The sequence below is a fragment of the Schistocerca gregaria genome, chromosome 3 (assembly GCF_023897955.1).
Source record: "Schistocerca gregaria isolate iqSchGreg1 chromosome 3, iqSchGreg1.2, whole genome shotgun sequence".
NCBI classification, from domain to species: Eukaryota; Metazoa; Arthropoda; class Insecta; order Orthoptera; family Acrididae; genus Schistocerca; species Schistocerca gregaria.
In genome coordinates, this window is record NC_064922.1 from 455,010,902 (window position 1) to 455,033,170 (window position 22,269).

Below are 22,269 nucleotides of genomic sequence, written 5' to 3' on the forward strand. Positions count from 1 at the left end.
CACAGGGAAGCCTAGCTCACAGGCGCCCACCGCTACGGCGCGAGTGGCTCACCAATACTATGGTTAATAATGTGTTAACGTATTTCCGCCTGGTGAATACTTGGGCTGGGTCTGTAATTCATTTTTCTTCTAACTTTATTCGCAGAGACCTCTTTCTGAAACTTATATATATATATATATATATATATATATATATATATATATATATATATATATATATATATCAATGAGGTCGTGGCATAGCGATATGCATTTGTACAGCTGGCGGTGGATCGCGCGCACAAGGTATAAACCGGCAGTGCGTTGGTGGAGCTGACATTTGGAGTCAAGTGGTTCACGATAACGTTTTCCATGTGATTATGGCCGCACGATGGGGATTAACAGACTTTCGATGTATGGTAGTTGGAGCAAGACTCATGGGACATTCCATTTTGGAAATCGTTAGGAAATTCAATACTCCGAGATCCACAGTGTCACGACTGTGCCGAGATTACCGAATTTCAGGTATTACATTTCACCAGCGACAACGCATTGGCCGACGTCCTTCACTTAACGACCGAGAGCAGCGGCGATTGCTTAAAATTGTCAGTGCTAACAGACAAGCAGTACTGCGCGAGATAACGGCAGAAGTCATTGTGAGATGTTCGCCGAACGTATTTGTTAGGGCTATGGTAGCAGACGACTGACATGAGTGCCTTTGCTAACAACACGACATCGCCTGCAATGCCTCTCCTTCCAGATACTTTATAAGGGTTGATCGTACGGTTTGAGTGTGGCGTAGATCCAATGAGAGCATTGACCCAAGTTGTCAACAAGGCTGGAAGCTGGTGGTGGCTCCGTAATGAGGATGCACCAGGAACCTATGGTGCAACTGAACAGATCATTGACTGGAAGTGTTCTGTTCGGCTACTTGTTCTCAATAAACGATGGAATTTTTGTAGATGATAATGCGTCATGTCACTGGGCCCCAGTTGTTTGGAATTTGGTTAAAGAGCATTGTGTACAGTTAAAGCGAATGATCTGGCCAGCTAGATCGCCCGACATGAATCCCTTCGGTCATTTATGGGACATAATCGAGAGGTCAGATTGTGCACATCATCCTGCACCGGCAACACATTCTGTATAGAGGCAGCGTGGCTCAATATGTCTGCAGTGGACTTTCAACGACTTGTTGAGTCCATCCGACGTCGTGTTGCTGTACTACGCCGGACAAACGGAGGTCTTACACGATATTTGGGATATCCCATGACTTTTGCCCTGCAGTATATTAGCATAACGACTTTTTGTTTTACAGTACAGCATTCATAACAGAAATATAAGTTTTCGGAAGTAGTGTGCATTTAAGGTTTGTAAAAAAAAGCTGTAGCTGTTTGGTTGATCTTCTCACGCCAGAGAATGGACAATGTTCTGCTTCGAATGTCTTTACTGTACACAACGTGATTTTCAGACTTCCCTTGGTGATAATCCTATATTTCATTTCCAAAATATTTCGTCAAACACTCATTTCTCTTGTTTTAGAGTGTTGTGTGAAGGAGCGCCCTCTGACGGAGCACATATTTTTGCTGATTTTTATTCAATTAGCAGCATCTCTCTGCTTTGGTTTTTCCTTCTTGTATTCTTGATGCTATTTCTGGTGTATAAACTATCGCTTTTACTGTTAAAACAAAAAGACGAAGATGAAAATTGCGTACAAAACTCATAAAAGACACTGCACAAAAATTTTTAATTATGTTTCCGAAATAATAATCCCATATCTTCAAACATAATAAATAACGAAGCCAAAGAAAGTCCGTTTCGACTGATGTAGTAAATGTTTCTCCTTATTAGGTGTGAACATACAACTAGATTATATGCAAATTAAAAAAATTACGAAGAAACTTTTAACTGCATGTTAATCTCTTGGTGAATCATTTTCAAGTACAGCTGGAATTAGTTGTTTCAGTGCCAATTTTTAGTGGTGAAAGGTCGAAAAATGAAGCTTACGAGAATGGCATGTAGAACGGTTTAATTTATGCAAATGAAACTACATGGTTCCAGAGACCTTTTCAAGTATGAAATAACCATGATGTAGACACTGTGGTTACAAAAGCCTTGGAAGCTCCTAATATGTTGTCGCACCTCATTTTGTCCCGCTTAGTGCAGCAACTCGACGTGGTATGAACTCAACAAGTCTTTGAACTAAGAAGGAACAATTAGACTAGATGAAGAAAAACGAAATGCTCAGATTAATTAGGGTGATAGAAATGCAGCCTATAGTCCATACTGTTTAATCACGACATCGAAGAGGCAATGATGGAAATAAAAGAAAAAGTTCAAGAGTGCTATTATAATTGAAGTTGACAGGATATCAGTGATAACATTCGCTAAAGATATTGGTATCCTTGTGAAAGTAAAGAAGAGTATTGAGCCATGCTGCCTGTAAATGCATCCTCAATTGTGAAAGTGTTGCCAGAGAAGAATTTTTTGCACGCCCTGACGTCTCGGTTATATCCGAAGATGGCAAGGGCCGATAAGTGCGAGAACTATCGCACAATTAGCTTAAGGGGTCATGCTCGCAAGCTCCTGACGAGAACTGTATACAGAAGGACGGAGAAGAAAATTGATGATTTGTTAGACGGTGAACAGTTTAGCTTTAGGAAAGATAAAAAGAGAGGCGCTTCTGATTTTGCGTTTGATAATGAAATCAAGAGTGAAGGAAAATCAAGAAAGGTACATAGGATTTCTCGACCTAGAAAAAGAGTTCGACAATGTAAAAAGGGACAAGATGCTCAAAATTCTGACAAAAAAGGTTGAAATGGCTCTGAGAACTATGGGACTTAACATCTGAGGTCATCAGTCCCCTAGAACTTAGAACTACTTAAACCTAACTAACCTAAGGACATCACACACATCCATGCCCGAGGCAGGATTCGAACCTGCGACCGTAGCAGTCGCGCTGTTCCAGACTGCAGCGCCTAGAACTTCTCGGCCACACAAAAATAGGAGTAAGCTGTACGGGAATACTGGTAATATACAATAAGTACAAGAAGCAAGAAGGAACAGTAAGACTGCTGGATGAAGCAGCATTATTAATTTGGGTGTAAGACAGTGATGCAGCCTGTGATCCCTACCGCCCAGTCGATACGTACGTCGACGAAGCACTGACGGAAATAAAAGAATGGTTGAAAGGTGGGATTATAAAGCAGGGTGATAGGATATCAATGATAAGATTCGCTCATGACATTACTATCCTCAGTGAAAGTAAAGAAGAATGACAGATTTCGTTGAATGGAATGACCATTCTAATAAGTCCAGAATATGGAATGGGAGTAAACTGGAGAAAGGCAAAAATGATGAGAACAGCATAAATTATAGTTGCGAGAAAGTTAACAACAGAATTTCTGATCAGTAATTAGAAGTAGTTAAGGAATTCTGCTATCTAGAAAGTAAAATAATGTACGGTGCAAGGAGGAGATAGAAACAGTCTAGCGCGGGCAAAGTGGGCATTCCTGGCCTAGAGAAATTTTGCTGGCGCCAAACATTGGTCTTGACATGAAATATTTCTCAGAGTGTACTTTAGAGGTACGGCATTGTCTTGTAGTGAATTAAGGACAGTCAGAAAAGGCAACCGGAAAAGGCAGCCGGAAAAGGCAGTCGGAAAAAGACAGCCGGAAAACCAGACAGATGCGAACCGAAGCGTTTGAGATATACAGCAGACGAATGTAGAAAATTAGGAGGACTAGTAAGGAAAGGAATGACAATGTTCTCTGCAGAATCTGCGAAGAAAGGAATTTGTGAAAGGGTGATATAACCTACCGACAGAGATTGGCATACATCCATCAAATAACTGAGTACGTAGGTTGCAAGTGCTACCCTGAGATGAAGAGGATGGCGCAGGACAGGCATTCGTGGTGGGCCGCATCACACCAGTCAGAAAACTGAACACTCCAAAAAAATTATATATATATATATATATATATATATATATATATATATATATATATATATATATATAGGGTGTTACAAAAAGGTACGGCCAAACTTTCAGGAAACATTCCTCACACATAAAGAAAGAAAATATGTTATATGGGCATGTGTCCAGAACTCTTATTTTCCGAGCTCATTTTATTACGTCTCTTCAAATCACATTAATCATGGAATGGAAACACGCAGCAACAAAACGTACCAGCGTGACTTCAAACACTTTGGTACAGGAAATGTTGAAAATCTCCTCCGTTAGCGAGGATACATGCATCCACCCTCCGTCTCATGCAATCCCTGATGCGCTGATGCAGCCCTGGGGAATGGCGTATTTTATCACAGCCGTCCACAATACGAGCATGAAGAGTCTTTACATTTGGTACCGGGGTTGCGTAGACAAGAGCTTTCAAATGCCCCCATAAATGAAAGTCAAGAGGGTTGAGGTCAGGAGAGCGTGGAGGCCATGGAATTGGTCCGCCTCTACCAATCCATCGGTCACCGAATCTGTTGTTGAGAAGCGTACGAACACTTCGACTGAAATGTGCAGCAGCTCCATCGTGCATGAACCACATGTTGTGTCGCACTTGTAAAGGCACATGTTCTAGCAGCACAGGTAGAGTATCCCATATGAAATCATGATAACGTGCTCTATTGAGCGTAGGTGGAAGAACATGGGGCCCAATCAAGACATCACCAACAATGCCTGCCCAAAAGTTCACAGAAAATCAGTGTTGATGACGGGATTGCACAATTGCGTGAGGATTATCGTCAGCCCACACATGTTGATTGTGAAAATTTACAATTTGATCACATGGAATGAAGCCTCATCCGTAAAGGGAACATTTGCATTGAAATGAGGATTGACACATTGTTGGATGAACCATTCGCAGAAGTGTACCCGTGGAGGCCAATCAACTGCTGATAGTGCCTACGCAAGCTGTACATGTTACGGAAACAACTGGTCCTCCCGTAGCACTCACCATACAGTGCCTTGGTCAACGTTACCTTGTACAGCAGCAACTTCTCTGACGCTGACATTAGGGTTATCTCAACTGCACGAAGAATTGCCTCGTCCATTGCAGGTGTCCATGTCGTTCTAGGTCTTCCCCAGACGCGAGTCATAGGCTGGAATGTTCCGTGCTCGCTAATACGCCGATCAATTGCTTCGAACGTCTTCGTGTCGGGACACCTTCGTTCTGGAAATCTGTCTAGATACAAATGTACCGCACCACGGCTATTGCCCCGTGCTAGTCCATACATCAATTGGGCATCTGCCAACTCCGCATTTCTGGACATTGTACTGACTGCAAAGCCACATTCGTGATTAACACTAACCTGTTGATGCTACGTACTGATGTGCTTGATGCTAGTACTGTAGAGCAATGAGTCGCATGTCAAAACAAGCACTGAAGTCAACATTGCCTTCCTTCAATTGGGCCAACTGGTGGTGATTCGAGGAAGTACAGTACATACTGACGAAACTAAAATGAGCTCTAACATGGAAATTAAGCGTTTCCGGACACATGCCCATATAACATCTTTTCTTTATTTGTGTGTGAGGAATGTTTCCTGAAAGCTTGGCCGTACCTTTTTGTAACACCCTATGTATATTAATCGTCTCATGGTTGCATTCGGTCTTAGATTCATTTTTACGGATGACAAGTTACGATCACTTCGAACAGCGGAGGGGTAGGAGTTTCTGGAACGATAGAATATTCGGAGAATGAAAAGTGCTGCCGCTTCCTCGACTTAAATTCTATCGAGCAAGTGTGCCTTGGGTTGGAGAGACATATTGAAGCACGTCTACATACATCACCGACCACCCGGCAGTTGTGATTCTCGCTGGCGGAGCTATGAAAAACCCTACCACAGGAGTTCCTTGTGACCACCATGGCCGTGCATCGCAGAGAAACCATTGGTCCTGCGGTGCTCATACACCCTGATAAGAATTATGTCCCGGCTTTTGTTATGTCCAAGGGACTATCATAAAGCGGAACGGGTTCAGCATTAGTACTGCCTTTGAATAAAAGTGTCGTTCCTTTCATCTCATTGTTTATTCTTTCAATTATCTTCTGTACTGTAGAGTGGTAGGTCTTTCTAAATAAGACCCAAGTTTCATCGACCTATGTTACTTGGCTGTGATATATCACGAGTAAGGCACTTCCGTCCTTAACTTTTTCAGAACGATGTGGATTATAAATTCGCGGCAACTGTTTTAAAGTGTTTGAAATGGAATCCTTCGCCTTGCACGGTATGGATTTTTGTCATCGAAAATCTCTTTCAGAATAGTCATTTGCCCACAGGATGTAGTTGCAGTATTCCCCTTTGTAACGGACTTACAAGTAATGTTGCATCCTCCGTGTATTTCAGCATTTCAGCAGGATGGGCTGTGTTACTATGGGACAGTGTGTTTTGTGTACACTGTTCATTTGCCTTTATTCTTTGAAGGCAAGCTTAGCCCTTACAGGGAACGTCACTTTATAGTAAGAAGGTTTATTATCAAGTGGTCATTCCCGCATTTGGAATGCAATCCTGCAATGCAGTTCAACGACTACGTTGATACGAAAGATACTAAATCTGTCTAGAAGTGCTCATCCGTCATCTGATGGCCTTCACCAATAATCGTGCTATCTTTGAAATTACTCTGAGATCTATTTCGACATGGACATTACGCTACCGTTCTCACACTATCTGTCTGGCCTTTAGTCGTAATTTACGAAGAACCGACTCGATTTTCTTGTTTCTGTTTAACGGTACAGATTCCTTTTTTGTATCTTTCACATAATTCGATACTTACGGACTCTCATATTCGAGAGCTTACGTCACTAGACCATTTACTTTGTTGACGGATAATTACTTAGTTGATGAGAACAACAATCCTAACTCATTCGTTTAGCTGAAGGTCCAATTGGGAGTTTATTCCTGCCAGCTATGTATTTCGAGGTAGGGAAGATAAAATCTTGATTTCAATTGTTAACCGCTCAGCCTTAGCTAGTAACTAATAAAATACCCATGATTGCTTGAGTAGAATTATTTGTATGCCCCTGTATTACAGGAAAACTGGGGAGCATTGAGACATAGCAATAGCTACCAAGACATTTATAAAGTAACTGCGATAGTAAGAACTACATTGTCTCAGTCTGATATATTTGTTCCAATGCTACCCACATTACCGGTGAGTTTAAGGAAACGTTAATACTCAGAGGGCAAGATAACTTCTGAAAAATACATTTACTTCCCATGAAAAACACTAAGAAACGCCACGAAAGTCAGTTACCCTATGACCAGCTACTTTGATCCGTAATAGTAATCCACGAATATAGAAAGTATTATACATTTCACGCGTTTTGCGATAAAGTTTCCAGGAGGAAGTTTATTTTAAAGCTAACGCAGTCAACTACTTGTTACGCTGGGAAGCTGATCCACCTCCAGCGAATCCTGTTGCTTCTGACAGAAATCTGTATTCCTCACTCGTTCGCGCAGGTTACCTTAGTTATATGAAAATAATTACTTTTAAAAGCGCCGGTGACTTCGGCACGCACTCATGAAAACAAAATAAAAAGTTTGCGCTTCCTCCAGCTTAGGCTTTTCCATCAGGCGTAAAACTTCGCTAATTTTGTTTCCGGAGTGGTCGTTCGGAGCGGAGTGCGAGAGATCCCTCACTCCGCCTCGCACCTTGTTCGTCATCAGCATGCCACTCTAGATGGGATGAAAGAGAGAGAGAGAGAGGGAAGAGGAGTCGGGAAAAGGACTGATAAAAGGAACAGTGGCGGCTGTCGCTACTGCGGCCTCATTATAAGAGGGATAAGGAATTCAAAACGCCTTGGAAAATACTGCCTCTCTGAGTGCCCATCAAACAGTAAACTAGGTCAGCCCTAACAGCTTAGTGGATGAAGCAAACATTCCGATGTGACCTTAAACAGGACTGAACACTATATTGTTGTGGCAGCTAATGACGAAATTGCAGTTATGCGTGGCATTCATTCACTTATTAGTGTTTGCACACGTGTGTGGTGATCGACCTGATCTCCTTAGAAAATGTCGCGCTTTCTTTCGCCATACTGGTGTACACGTTAACTGCACTGGTGTTTACTGACAATTGTTGTATCAAACGTAGTCACATTACGAGTATTTTCAGGGAAATACCGTGTCAACAGAAAAGTTTCGAATAGATTGTTGTGACCAGTTATAGACATGGTGACAATTAATTAGATTACCTGGTTATTTCTATTTAAAGAATATTTTTCTCGTTGCAACTTACTGCGGTTAGCAACTGCCATAAAAGTACACTCCTGGAAATTGAAATAAGAACACCGTGAATTCATTGTTCCAGGAAGGGGAAACTTTATTGACACATTCCTGGGGTCAGATACATCACATGATCACACTGACAGAACCACAGGCACATAGACACAGGCAACAGAGCATGCGCAACGTCGGCACTAGTACAGTGTATATCCACCTTTCGCAGCAATGTAGACTGCTATTCTCACATGGAGACGATCGTAGAGATGCTGGATGTAGTCCTGTGGAACGGCTTGCCATGCCATTTCCACCTGGCGCCTCAGTTGGACCAGCGTTCGTGCTGGACGTGCAGACCGCGTAAGACGACGCTTCATCCAGTCCCAAACATGCTCAATGGGGGACAGATCCGGAGATCTTGCTGGCCAGGGTAGTTGACTTACACCTTCTAGAGCACGTTGAGTGGCACGGGATACATGCGGACGTGCATTGTCCTATTGGAACAGCAAGTTCCCTTGCTGGTCTAGGAATGGTAGAACGATGGGTTCGATGACGGTTTGTATGTACAGTGCACTATTCAGTGTCCCCTCGACGATCACCAGAGGTGTACGGCCAGTGTAGGAGATCGCTCCCCACACCATGATGTCGGGTGTTGGCCCTGTGTGCCTCGGCCGTATGCAGTCCTGATTGTGGCGCTCACCTGCACGGCGCCAAACACGCATACGACCATCATTGGCTCCAAGGCAGAAGCGACTCTCATCGCTGAAGACGACACGTCTCCATTCGTCCCTCCATTCACGCCTGTCGCGACACCACTGGAGGCGGGCTGCACGATGTTGGGGCGTGAGCGGAAGACGGCCTAACGGTGTGCGGGACCGTAGCCCAGCTTCATGGAGACGGTTGCGAATGGTCCTCGCCGATACCCCAGGAGCAACAGTGTCCCTAATTTGCTGGGAAGTGGCAGTGCGGTCCCCTATGGCACTGCGCAGGATCCTACGGTCTTGGCGTGCATCCGTGCGTCGCTGCGGTCCGGTCCCAGGTCGACGGGCACGTGCACCTACCGCCGACCACTGGCGACAACATCGATGTACTGTGGAGACCTCACGCCCCACGTGTTGAGCAATTCGGCGGTACGTCCACGCGGCCTCCCGCATGCCCACTATACGCCCTCGCTCAAAGTCCGTCAACTGCACATACGGTTCACATCCACGCTGTCGCGGCATGCTACCAGTGTTAAAGACTGCGATGGAGCTCCGTATGCCACGGCAAACTGGCTGACACTGACGGCGGCGGTGCACAAATGCTGCGCAGCTAGCGCCATTCGATGGCCAACACCGCGGTTCCTGGTGTGTCCGCTGTGCCGTGCGTGTGATCATTGCTTGTACAGCCCGCTCGCAGTGTCTGGAGCAAGTATGGTGGGTCTGACACACCGGTGTCAATGTGTTCTTTTTTCCATTTCCAGGAGTGTATATTAGCTTTAGTTTCATTTACGTTTTCGCTATGTTCTTGTTCGAACCAAAAGCTTTTGAAGTTAATAACTACCTTACTTATTATGCCGAATATTTATCCATGGTTCTTCAAATATCCCACATTTTTTAGCGACAGCATTTTGTCTGAACTAAAGAAGTAATAATGACGACTGATGAAGGTAAAAAATAAAATGCAGTTTTTTACATAAATTGTCGTACCATCTCTGTAGGTCAGAACTGCAATTTTACTCATGTGGAACTTAGAAAAAAGGGAGGATTAATGATGTATACAGTTGTCTCGTTCCCTTTATTAATGGGTGAAGGTCTTAAGGCGATTGGAATCCAACAACTATCCTGTTATCTACATCTACAGCTAGATGATTACACGGCAATTCACAATTAAGTGCCAGGCAAAGGATTCATCGAACTACCTTTGAGCTACTTCTCTGCCGAGCCACTTTCACAAAGGTCACAGGAGAAATGATCTCTTAAATGTTTCAGTGCGAATTCTGATTTCTCTTGTTTTATTATGACGATCATTTAATTATGAGATTCCCAAGACCATTTGCAGCATAATGCTCCTGAACCTTAAAATATATCGAAGGATAAAGAAAACAAAACGCCTCTGCTCTCACACTAAAATCCATTTGCACCCCATCTGTACCCATACGTTGTTTTAGGATGATCTGGATCAGACTTAATTCGACTAAAAGTCACACGGAACAGGTGGTGGGGCCTTGAGTTCTCAAAACACTCCGGCAGACATTTAATTTCCTGAAAAATTGTCGAACGCTCTCCTCTTAGACTGACTTTGTAACTATAATATCCTTTCGTAGTCGTCACAGAAAATATGGGTCTTCCAACAGAGTGGATCGGCAGCCTCCTATGGACGACATAACGAGGTCACCCAGCCATTGTGTCCACCGGGAAGTAAACGAGTTTGGCCGACCACTGCCACTTACAGCAAACGAGGAACCAGGGCTAATTAAAGGCCTTTTTATTGTGGCCTCCTTCTTTCCCGCACAAAGGCGGACGAGCTATGACGATAGACTGATGAAAGAACTCATAAACACGGTCTCCTGGCCGCTCCTTCTTCGCCTAACCCCTTGTTGGCTGACTTCCGCTGTTTGTCCTGCAGATTTTGTGGGAATGAGAAAATGACCAATTTCCTGTAGTTTTATGTTAGTGGCGCGAAGCATATAAGAACTGACATCTGCTCGTCGGTAATTCATTGAGAGGTAAAACAAGCGTCTTCCAAATGGCCGAAATTGCAGGAGACACTGTATGCGCCTGCTTAAATATAAGAAGACATAACTGTAAGATCAGAATAGGGTAACGGAAAATCAGTCTAATTGAATTACGGGCACTGAATATGAGCAATAAAACAACTGACATTTCTTAACCAGCCAGGGAGTTTTACTAATCATTATGGAATCCCAAAAAAGAAGAGATCAATATGAGGCTTCCTTTTAATTGAAATTAAACGTTTTGCAAAATGAAGTGAGAAATGTGGAAAACGTTTAAGCCAAGACTAGGATTACGCAGCAGTCGCAATGACTGTGCGTCACAGACAGTTAATACCACCCTGGCGAGAAGCTTTGCACTTTCATTTAGATTTGGGCTTTTCAATTTGAAATTTGAGTTCAAGTTCTTCACCCACTTGGGGTCTGACAAAAGCATAATTAAAATGATCCCAATAATAATTACGATAAACATCTACTTTACTTTCTAATCTGCATAATTCTCTTTGAAAATACTGTGCATGTTCGGTTCATTTAGTTCATGATTTAAATATTTTACTTCCTTTTGTGAATAATGTGAGGTTTTTGTGGGAAAAGGAATTATACGTTCATGAATGAGTGTAATGGTCTGTTCTGGCGTGTTTTGGTACTCAAATTTTTCTCACGTTGTTTACAGGTGACATTCCCTTAAGTAGTAATATATAGATAAGGAACTCAAACGAATCCGTCACTTCATGTAATCAAAGAGCACTTTCTTACAAGCATGTTTCATTTCTTTCCCACCCGTTACATGGTGAAGAAATAGTGCATCTCTACCCTCTTAACCAGTTCTGGTTGAGATTTCCGAAGACGTCTGTGCTTCACTTGCTCTGCTTCAGTTAGGCACTGCATTTGTAAGTCTTGGCCATCTTTGGTGGGAAAATAAGGAAATTTTCTAAGATATATTTCTGTCTATTTACGTCCGTAGAATCATAACATTTCAGTCTGCAGATATAAATCAATATTACTCCTATTTCCATTTCTGTATTTCATAATGTACACTAATGGCCATTAAAATGGCTACACCACGAAGATGACGTGCTACAGACGCCAAATTTAACCGACAAGAAAAAGATACTGTGATATGCACATGATTAGCTTTTCACAGCATTCACACAATGTTGGCGCCGGTGGCGAGACCTACAAAGTGCTGACATGAGGAAAGTTTCCAACCGATTTCTCATACACAAACAGCTGTTTACCGACGTTGGCTGGTGAAACGTTGTTGTGATGCCTCGTGTAAGGAGGAGAAATGCGTACCATCACGTTTCCGACTTTGATAAAGGCCGGATTGTAGCCTATCGCGATTGCGGTTTATAGTATCGCGACATTGCTGCTCGCGTTGGACGAGATCCAATGACTGTTAGCAGAATATAGAATCGGTGGGTTCAGGAAGGTAATACGGAAAGCCGTGCTGGATCCCAACGGCCTCATATCACTAGCAGTCGAGATGACAGGCATCTTGTCCTCATGGCTGTAACGGATCGTGCAGCCACGTCTCGATCCCTGAGTCAACAGATGGGCACGTTTGCAAGACAACAACCATCTGCACAAACAGTTCGACGACGTTTGCAGCTCGGAGACCATGACTGCGTTTAACCTTGACGCTGCATCATAGACAGGAGTGCCTCCAATGGTGTATTCAACGACGAACCTGGGTGCACGAATGGCAAAACGTCATTTTTCGGATTAATCCAGGTTCCGTTGACAGCATCATGATGGTCGCATCGGTGTTTGGCGACATCGCGGTGAACGCACATTGGAAGCGTGTATTCGTCATCGCCATACTGGCGTATCACCCGGCGTGATGGTATGGGATGACATTGATTACACGTCTCGGTCACCTCTTTTGTTCGCATTGACGGCACTTTGAACAGTGGACGTTACATTTCAGGTGTGTTACGACCCGTGACTCTACCCTTCATTTGATCCCTGCGAAATCCTACATTTTCAGCAGGATAATGCACGACAGCATGTTGCAGGTCCTGTCAAGGCCTTTCTGGATACAGAAAATGTTCGACTGCTGCCCTGGCCATTACATTCTACAGATCTCTCACCAACTTAAAACGTCTGGTCAATGGTGGCCGAGCAACTGGCTCATCACAAAACGCCAGTCACTACTCTTGATGAACTGTGGTATCGTGTTGAAGCTGCATGGGCACGCCATCCAAGTTCTGTTTGACTCAATGCCCAAGCGTATCAAGGCCGTTATTACGGCCAGAGGTGGTTGTTCGGGGTATTGATTTCTAAGGATCTATGCATCCAAATTGTGTGTAAATGTGATCACATGTCAGTTCTAGTATATTTGTCCAATCAGTACCCGTTTATCATCTGCATTTCTTCTTGGTGTAGCGATTTTAATGGTCAGTAGTGTAGTTCCAAGTAATATTAATATATATCCGCATGATTCTGTGACCGTTTCCCTGAAAGATAATAGCCTTTGTAATTTCGATACGCAGTCGTTTTGTACGAACTGCCTTTACGTTATTTTGTCGTATCCGGCATTGTATTTCCGTTTTGGAGCCATAGTAATAGTTCAACTGCTGGTCAAATGAGAGACAATGAATAACAACAGTTACTGTTAATGCCAATAGAAAGGAAGAGGACAACCGTATCAACAAGGTGGAGTATTGAGTCAAACAGTTTCCGTGCGGATATGAGCAACGCGAGCTGAAACTAAATAAGTGAGTGACATATTTGGTTTCAACAACGAACAGCGTAAAGCGAACTCCCATTTTAACCATTTATAGACCCTTGATGTGTTTCGTTTCAATGTAAATTTTGAAGTATTTGGTTTCAACAACTGACGATTTAGTCCTTGAGTATACTGTTCAAAAGATTTAAGGGAACACATGAACCAACGTCTGGTATTCTAATTTGTTTTGGTACAAGTGGTTCCTGTGGTCTTATTGCTTGGCTTGAGGTCTCCGCTTTCAATGCAGGCCACAATTAAAACAATTTGCGATCTATTGACTGTGTTACGTATTACAGATTTAGGTGACCCACAGAAGCAGGTGAGTACCGGTGTCCCATCGCTTTCTAGTGAGGCACACAGATGCCAGTTGTTATTTGTGGACGTTTATTCAACCAAATATACCATGCGACGTCTTAAGCAATGCAAGTTGCAAGGGCGGTGTGATAAATACAAAAAGGATGGGCTTTCTATCATGTTCCTGCAAATGCTAATGCCTCTTCATGTGACATCCATAGCCCGTGGACAGATACAGGAAGGCACAAGGTGAGTTGGACAAGGTCGCCGACGCATTACAACCCCACCACGATGACCCCTAACTGGCCATCTCTGCGTTGTGGCAGACCGATCTCAGAGAGGGGCTACAGGAGCCCCCGTGTCCGTTCAGAGTGTAGTGAACAGGTTAAGAGAATGCACCCGACGTTCTTCTCAAGTAACCTGCTTGACATGAGACCATCTTGCAGCTCACCTTTCATCCTGTCATTTCCATGTCAACTCGCAACTTCATGACTGGCGAAACGTGTTATTCACAGTTTCCAAATATTCTCTGACGCAAGGTGATGACCGTGTTAGTTTGTGCAGACCCGTGGTGAGCGGTGCCTCCCAAATGTTGTCCAGGAAATCGTCAGATTTTCAAGGGTCTCTGATACTGTGGGCAGGTTTAATTGTTGACAGCCATACGGATCTTGTCGTCCATTGTGGTCTTAACCGCCAGGCAGTACATCGAACAGATCATGTTGGATTATTTGGCACCTGCTGCATTTGGTGATGGGCCTTAATTCCATCTAATTGCAGGCCAATGTGGCGGGTGTCAGCAGGGATATGGGTGTTGTGTGATGTCGTTAGGTTAGTTAGGTTTAAGTAGTTCTAAGTTCTAGGGGACTGATGACCATAGATGTTAAGTCCCATAGTGCTGAGAGCCATTTGAACCATCTTTATCAGCAGGGATGTCTTGCGTAGCCTGGATCGAATGGCCGACAGTGAGTCCCGACCTAAACGCATCGTACATATGCGCGACATGCTTGACAGAAGTGTTCGTGGTCGTTCTGTTCCACCAGGCTCTCCAAGAAAACTCATGGGCTCTCACTGAAGAATGGGAACGAATACCACAGGGTGACGTCCATAGCCTTTATACGGAGCATCCTACGTAGGTCTCACGCAGTGATAAACGCTCACAGGGGGGCATACACGTTACTGAAGCTCTCAAATTCCAACGAAAAGCACACAGGATAACGGGTTGAAGATTCCACTTTGTTTTCGACAATTTACGGTTATTTAATTTATTTTTATGTGAAAGATCGAGGATATAAAGTTAACAAGATACCAGTCCTCATTTATTGTTCAAAGGAGTATGGCAGACATCCGAAGTCATGTTTTCCTAATTCTTTTGAGCAGTATAGTTGCAGAGAATGGTTCGTCCAGATGCAGCGTAAAGTTACTTCCTCTGGGATGAGTGGTCAAAATTTTAAACACAGAAAACAGTAGGGAGCGCCAGGGTGTCTAGGACGCAGCGTGGACTGCTTACAAGAACACGTTTACTAACAATTAAATGCTGCTATTAGCATACCGCGATGATATTGTTCTTGGACTCCCGTGGCCATTATCGGAAACACGCGGCGACGTTACAGTAAACAAGTACAGTGCTGAGTAAGAAAAATACATCCCATAGGGAATGGTATCAAGGCAGTTGCGCACATAAAATCAAGCGGTTAAGCGTGTCCTCGTGAAATACCACGATTAAAACTAACGACAGCCCTGCCGAAGCGCCCTCTCTCCGAGGTGCAATAATATTGTGACCGACAAATATGAAACTGCACAGCGCCTTTAGATGAAGATATCAATAACGGTGTTTTCTTAGTGTGTACTGTGCGTTGAGATTCTTTTGTCTGGACTTTTTTAAGCGGGCTTAAATTACTACTTCTTCGTATATGGTCATTAAGTATCCCTTCTTCATTCCATGAATACGACGTAGTTTACGATACTGTATATCGTGTGACTGTTTAAAGCTGTAGGGAACCACCACTTTTAATGCCCCCAGCTGTACAATCTTTACAATATTTTTTTTTGAACAGTGTTATTGGACACATTATTGTGTCTTTGAATGATGCAAAACTAGTATTTGTAATGGTGGAATTCCACTTGAAATTACGCTGATTGAAGATGCCCTCTTTACACAGTGAATAAAGCTCCTGAGAAAATAATTTCATTACGTGATCTTATTTCCCGCAGACATACTTCCTCCAAAGGATGTTATTTGGTACCTGAAATAATTCATTGTTGATTGTTGATTATTGATTATGTTTCTCATTGTTGAACCTAACCTTATCTCTCGTAAGTAGTTTCCAGATTACACGTAATCAGCTGGATAGAAATATCAAATCGTGGATTCAGCCATAGTTTGGTTTTGGTGGGCTGGTAACGTAACGTTATCACGAAACATTGTCACAGTGACGAAATAGCTGCTGCTCTGAAGTTCTCGAGGCAAACTTATCTTCTGTGATCCTTAAAAATAATTTACTAAATTAATATAAAGCCTTGCTAGGTCACACATTGCAACATAAGAAATACTTACCATGGAACAGATGAGTAGTCACAAGGCATAAAGCCGTCTCCTTTGCTATTCTACATCTACATCTACATCCATACTCCGCAAGCCACCTGACGGTGTGTGGCGGAGGGTACCCTGAGTACCTCTATCGGTTCTCCCTTCTTGTTGTGCAAGACATTTGTGCATGGCCTCTTGGTCATTCAGATATACAATAGTTAATTTAAATAAACTGGCGAAAGGAATGAAATGGATATAAAGATATGAGACTCTCTTTAACGTTGCAATTATTATGGGATGCGAAGGACACAAGTGTTTAACATGGGATAATGAGACAGTTACACAACGGTTGTCGTGCCCTTGGCACAGTCAAACACATGCTATGTAAATTTCAAAATTGTATCAGATCCTAAATTTTTGGTGAATGAAATTCCGGCTTGCTAAATCAGATGAAGAAGCAAAGGCAGTACCTATACAGAATTGAATCTGTCGCACATTAATCGTAACAGCAAACACCACTTCACTACATATTTGACCTCAGTGCCTAAAAAGTTGCACTGTTCGAAGTGGCTCGTCAATCATATAGTCGTAGAATAATATTAGCTTTTGTTCTAGAGTAGACAATGGGAAGAGTTGTGAATAATTACGGCTATAACTTCACCAATAGCTGATATCATACACAGCTCTTTCTTTTCTCAGGATAATTCAATGCAGCCGCGGTCATTAGCACACCATCGGACGAGTGCACCAACCCCAATTAAAAGTTAATTGCACTAAAATTGGCATTTAGCCCTGCTCAGCACAAAATTCTGGTGCTCCGACCACGAAAAGACATTGAATGGTGCGAACTGATCGCTGATCGCCTCGGACATGGATGTGTGTGATGTCCTTAGGTTAGTTAGGCTTAAGTAGGCTTAAGTAGTTCTAAGTTCTAGGGGACTGATGACCATTGTTCAAGCCTGGTTTTCACGAGATGACCAAGGTTTTATAAGCATACTGCATTAAGCTGGCGTCGAGTTCCTATGTGCTGAGACTCAAGGCATCGTATACCATACCATATAACTAGGACGAACACAGAAAGTTTATTAATTTATGAATAAAACATACCGGGAGTGGAATTAAATAGTGCCTCCACGTGTGACAACATTACCTGTTTTTCTGTAAGAAGGGACCCACATGACACTTGATTTTTGTAATTTTTTGTGCTTATGGTAGCTCAAAACTGAAATACACCTCTCCAAAAGCAGGTCGATGGAGCATTCAAAAATTCTCGAGAAAATCGACTTCCAAGTTTTCCAACCATGTTTGTAATGACAAAAGAAGGTAGATTTTTTTTTCGACAAGCAATGTGGCTGTACATAGCATGCTTGCTCGCAGCACGTGAAGCGAAAATACATAAAGAGAGAAAAAATTATATCTGTAGTTTCTAAATTACACCACCTTCATTAACAATCTTTTATAAAAGATCAGTAATTAAGAATTTTAGTTTGCAATCAAAACTAGATTTTAATGCGTCGTATATAATTACAAATAAGAAGACGTATGCTAATTAGCATATATTTGATGAATTTTATTTTTAAATGACATAGGTATTCGGAATAAATGAAAAAAGAAAACAATTAACGACCGAAACGAGGCTCTGTACATTTATTCACTCATACTGCAGCCGTTGGTTCTTTTATTTTCAAGAACTGATGCGTTCTCATCAAGCAATTACGAAGTATTTCTCGTATGTAGAAAAATTTGGTGTTCTGCTTTCATTTCCACTTTACCATACATAAACGAACGGACTTGTAGTGACGTAGGAACACGCTTGCTTTTTTTGACGAACATGAGAGCATGTGACAATGAAGTCCCTCACCAGCGATTCTCAAGAAAATTTGTGAAATTTCACATGGCCACCTATATACATATATCTTTGCATCTTCAGGGCACCCTCCATTGCAACATCTAGTGTTAACTGAGGTCAGCCGGCTGGAGTGGCCGAGCGGTTCTAGACGCTACAGTCTGGAACCGCGCGACCGCTACGGTACAACACCGAGGCATTTTGAACAGTGTTTGCTTTTAGCCATGATCACGGGAGCTTTGTTATCTTGCTTTTTGGCGGAAGTTGGTATAATACGGCACATGTAACACTCAGGCGAAAGCATACCCTGACTCAAGAAGAATCTCGAAGAGAGGAGAACTGAAGAAGTAGGGTGTTTCCCCTTTCAAAACTCGTAGGCCACATGTAACACCCCAGCGCCCGCACTGCATGTTCTCAAGGCCGTACTTGGCTCAGATATCTTAGGCAGAGAAACTAACACAACAACTGCAACTGTGGAGATACTGAAGTGTATTACTGGGAGCATGTCTGGAGAGTCAAGATGCTCTTGAGTAGTAGTTGTCCAGAAAGCATAAATTTTGGAAATTCGCAAATCTAACAGACAACTTTCAACTTTTAAGTGTACGCTACTTTTATTATTCTAATCATTTGACGTTATTCATCACATCACAGTGGAAGCTACGGTTTTCTCTTTTTGTTTTTCTGTTCTCGTACTGTACATGTGTAAACTTGAATTTTCCATGTTCTTTTATGTGAAGTACAGGGTGTTTCAAACAGAATGACCTGCTTTCGGACAGTAATAATTACTAAGGTCTAGAGTTTCAGAAACTTAGTGTTCTCTGTTTTTAGCCAGTCGGAAGTAAGATGGAGTCCGCTCAACGCAAGGTGGTTTGTATGATGCGGTTTGCGAAGAGTGAGTCAGTGTTTTTGGTCCAGTGTAAATCAACATAGCGTGCACGTGTGGGGACTACAGAACCCTCGTGATACTACTGATCACTAAAGACACTCATCTAAAGTGAACAGGTTTTTTGTGCCATTTCCCAAGAAAAAGTGTAGGCCTACGGTCCTTTCTTTTTAGAGTAAAACACAGGGCCTGGAATGAAGTGTCTTCAAGTGCTGCACAACTGGCAGTTGTCTTTCTACAACTTCAGGAGGACTCCGTTTTCCAACAGCATGAAGCTCCACCAAACAACTTACGTCAGTTCTCAACGCCGGGAGGCCTACAAGAAAGACAGGCCGCGGCGCGTACGTCACCAAGGTATGGGTAGGCTCGCTCTCTCGCTTAGTTCAGCAAACAAACTAAGTTTATACACCAGTTAACCCATAGCTAAGTGTGTACGTTTAAACGAGAATTGCATCTTCTGCTGCAATCCGCTATTATGGAGTTTTACTGTTATTAGTCCTACAATGATCGGAAGTCCGTAGGCCTACTTATAATTTGTTACGGTTGTAATAGTGTACAATAAAATTATAATCATGCCAAAATGATTATCAGCTGCACAAGGCACCATTTCTTGTATGAAATGTGGACTGTTAAGCAGAAGAGACTCAATGCTATAAAAAAGCTGTTACACCATTTGCACCGAGTATTGGAGTTAAATTAAATTTAGTTGCGATACTGCTAATCAGTTAAAATGGTTCAGATGGCTCTGAGCACTATGGGACTTAACTTCTAAGGTTATCAGTCCTCTAGAACATAGAACTACTTAAACCTAACTAACCTAAGGACAGCATACACATCCATGCCCGAGGCAGGATTCGAACCTGCGACCGTAGTGGTTGCGCGTTTCCAGATTGTAGCGTCTAGAACCGCTCGGCCACCTCGGCCGGCGCTAATCAGTAAGACGTCATAATGGCAGGTTCCAGTAGAAGATGCAATTCTCGTTAGTACGTTCACGCCCAGCTGCAAGTTAACAGATTTATTTAGAAACGCATTTTGCCTGCTGAGTTGTGCGATCGATGTAGACATGACGCCATGCGATTTTTTCTTGTGCGGATGTGTGAAGGAAAGTATGCTCACCTTCACCGTGACGGGAAGAAGTGATGAACAGAATAACAGACACTATAACTTCTGTAAAAGCAGATATATTTTGTACTTCTGCCAGTACCTTGTCTCCTACCTTCCAAACTTTACAGAAGCTCTCCTGCGAACCTTGCAGAACTAGCACTCCAGGAAGTTTCATATCAGCGCACACTCCGCTGCAGAGTGAAAATCTCATTCTGGAAACATCCCCCAGGCTGTGGCTAAGCCATGACTCCGCAATATCCTTTCTTCAGGAGTGCTAGTTCTGCAGGGTTCGCAGGAGAGCTTCTGTAAAGTTTGGAAGGTAGGAGACGAGGTACTGGCAGAAGTACAGCTGTGAGTACGGGGTGTGAGTCGTGCTTGGGTAGCTCAGTTGGTAGAGCACTTGCCCGCGAAAGGCAAAGGACCCGAGTTCGAGTCTCGGCCCGGCATACAGTTTTAACCTGCCAGGAAGTTTCATATCAGCGCAGACTCCGCTGCAGAGTGAAGATCTCATTCTGGAAGCATAGGTAAAATTTTAAGGTTTTATGAGTATTTTGCAATTCATCCCATGATGGTAGTATGTTTTTATGATAAAATATGGAGTTTTGAAATCGCGTCATTGTTTTTGATACACGCTGTATTTTAAATGTCCAGTGCGTCATGCATTTACAGTGCCAGTTTCAGATGCACTACAAAACGAACGAAATATGAAAGCTAGAAGCGGTTGTGCACTAAAACAATGAACATATCAGCAGCTGCAGCGACTATCCATCAGTTTACATATCAGTACATTGACGGATCTTTTTAAGCGTAATGTGTGTGTACCTGTCGGGACTCAGGTAACGCATCGTGCTACGCCGTAAGTGGCAATATTTAGCGCTGTAGCTGTTCAGGTGGGCTTAACGACGAGTCGGGTGGAGGAGAAAGAGTGGTTGGGGTGAGGTCTCCCGCTTCGCCTGTCCGCCCACTGGAGCGCAGTTTGCAGCCACGCTGGTGGACGTCGCGTTGTCGCACCGACCCCGGCGCAACCAGCCCTCAGCTTTGTGCAGCTGTCCGCCGCAGCGCGGTGCATGCGGCTCCCTGCTGCAGCCGACAGCCGACTGCCGATAACGCGTCCCGCTGTGTCCAACGGACGGCGAGCCGCCACACTGCGCTGCTGCAGATAAAAAAGTTGCTCCGGGCGTCTTTCCCGCTGCGTTTATTTGGACTTTGCCACTGCAGAAGCAGCAAGAAACGTTACAAATTTAAAAAAAAAAACCTGAATGTTAATCCAGCCCGTCTCTGCGCGTTATTAAATATGTACGAGGAACAATATATAGAGTTTCAATTACCACCTCGAAAAAATGAAACTGCGGCCATGGAACTTGGTGTTAGGCTAGTGGATTGGCGAGACCGGAGCCGTTTATTATAATAACAATAAACAAAATAGCCTCAGACTGCGAGTATGGTTTTATAAAACATTTATACCGTGATCGATTTAGAGTCTTCAGGTCTCAAAAAAATGGTTCAAATGGCTCTGAGGTCATCAGTCCCGTAGAACTTAGAACTACTTAAACCTAACTAACCTAAGGACATCACATACATCCATGCCCATGGCAGGATTCGAACCTGCGACCGTAGCAGCAGCGCGGTTCCGTACTGAAGGGCCTAGAATCGTTTGGCCACCGCGGCCGACTCTTCAGGTCTCATTTTCAGACGTGACTGAATACGACTACGAGGTATATATAGTCTGTTAGCCAGCGGCGAGGTGTCACTTTGTGTGTAGATGCTGCTGTGATCTGAGCTATTAATACTTAACATCGGTTAGATGTGAAGTAAGGTACAACTGAAGATGAGGCGTGAAAGCTGGCGTAGAATAAAAAAGTTATAGAATAGTAGATGTTTGGCCCGAGTACAGCCTTAGCGATGAGGAGTGAGGGCGCTGGGGCTCCACGTGTCGCTTACAATTTTTGAAAGGGGGAAAACCCTGCTT

General features: G+C 43.3%; 1 protein-coding gene and 1 non-coding gene across 4 annotated transcripts in view; both read left to right on the forward strand.

The window, feature by feature from the left end:
• LOC126354006 (U8-agatoxin-Ao1a-like) overlaps positions 1–22,269 on the forward strand; it is a 403,061-nt gene that overhangs the window by 269,441 nt on the left and 111,351 nt on the right. The window lies entirely within an intron of this gene.
• On the forward strand, positions 20,673–20,747 carry Trnas-cga (transfer RNA serine (anticodon CGA)). Its single transcript has one exon. It is a non-coding gene; the product is annotated as a tRNA-Ser (tRNA).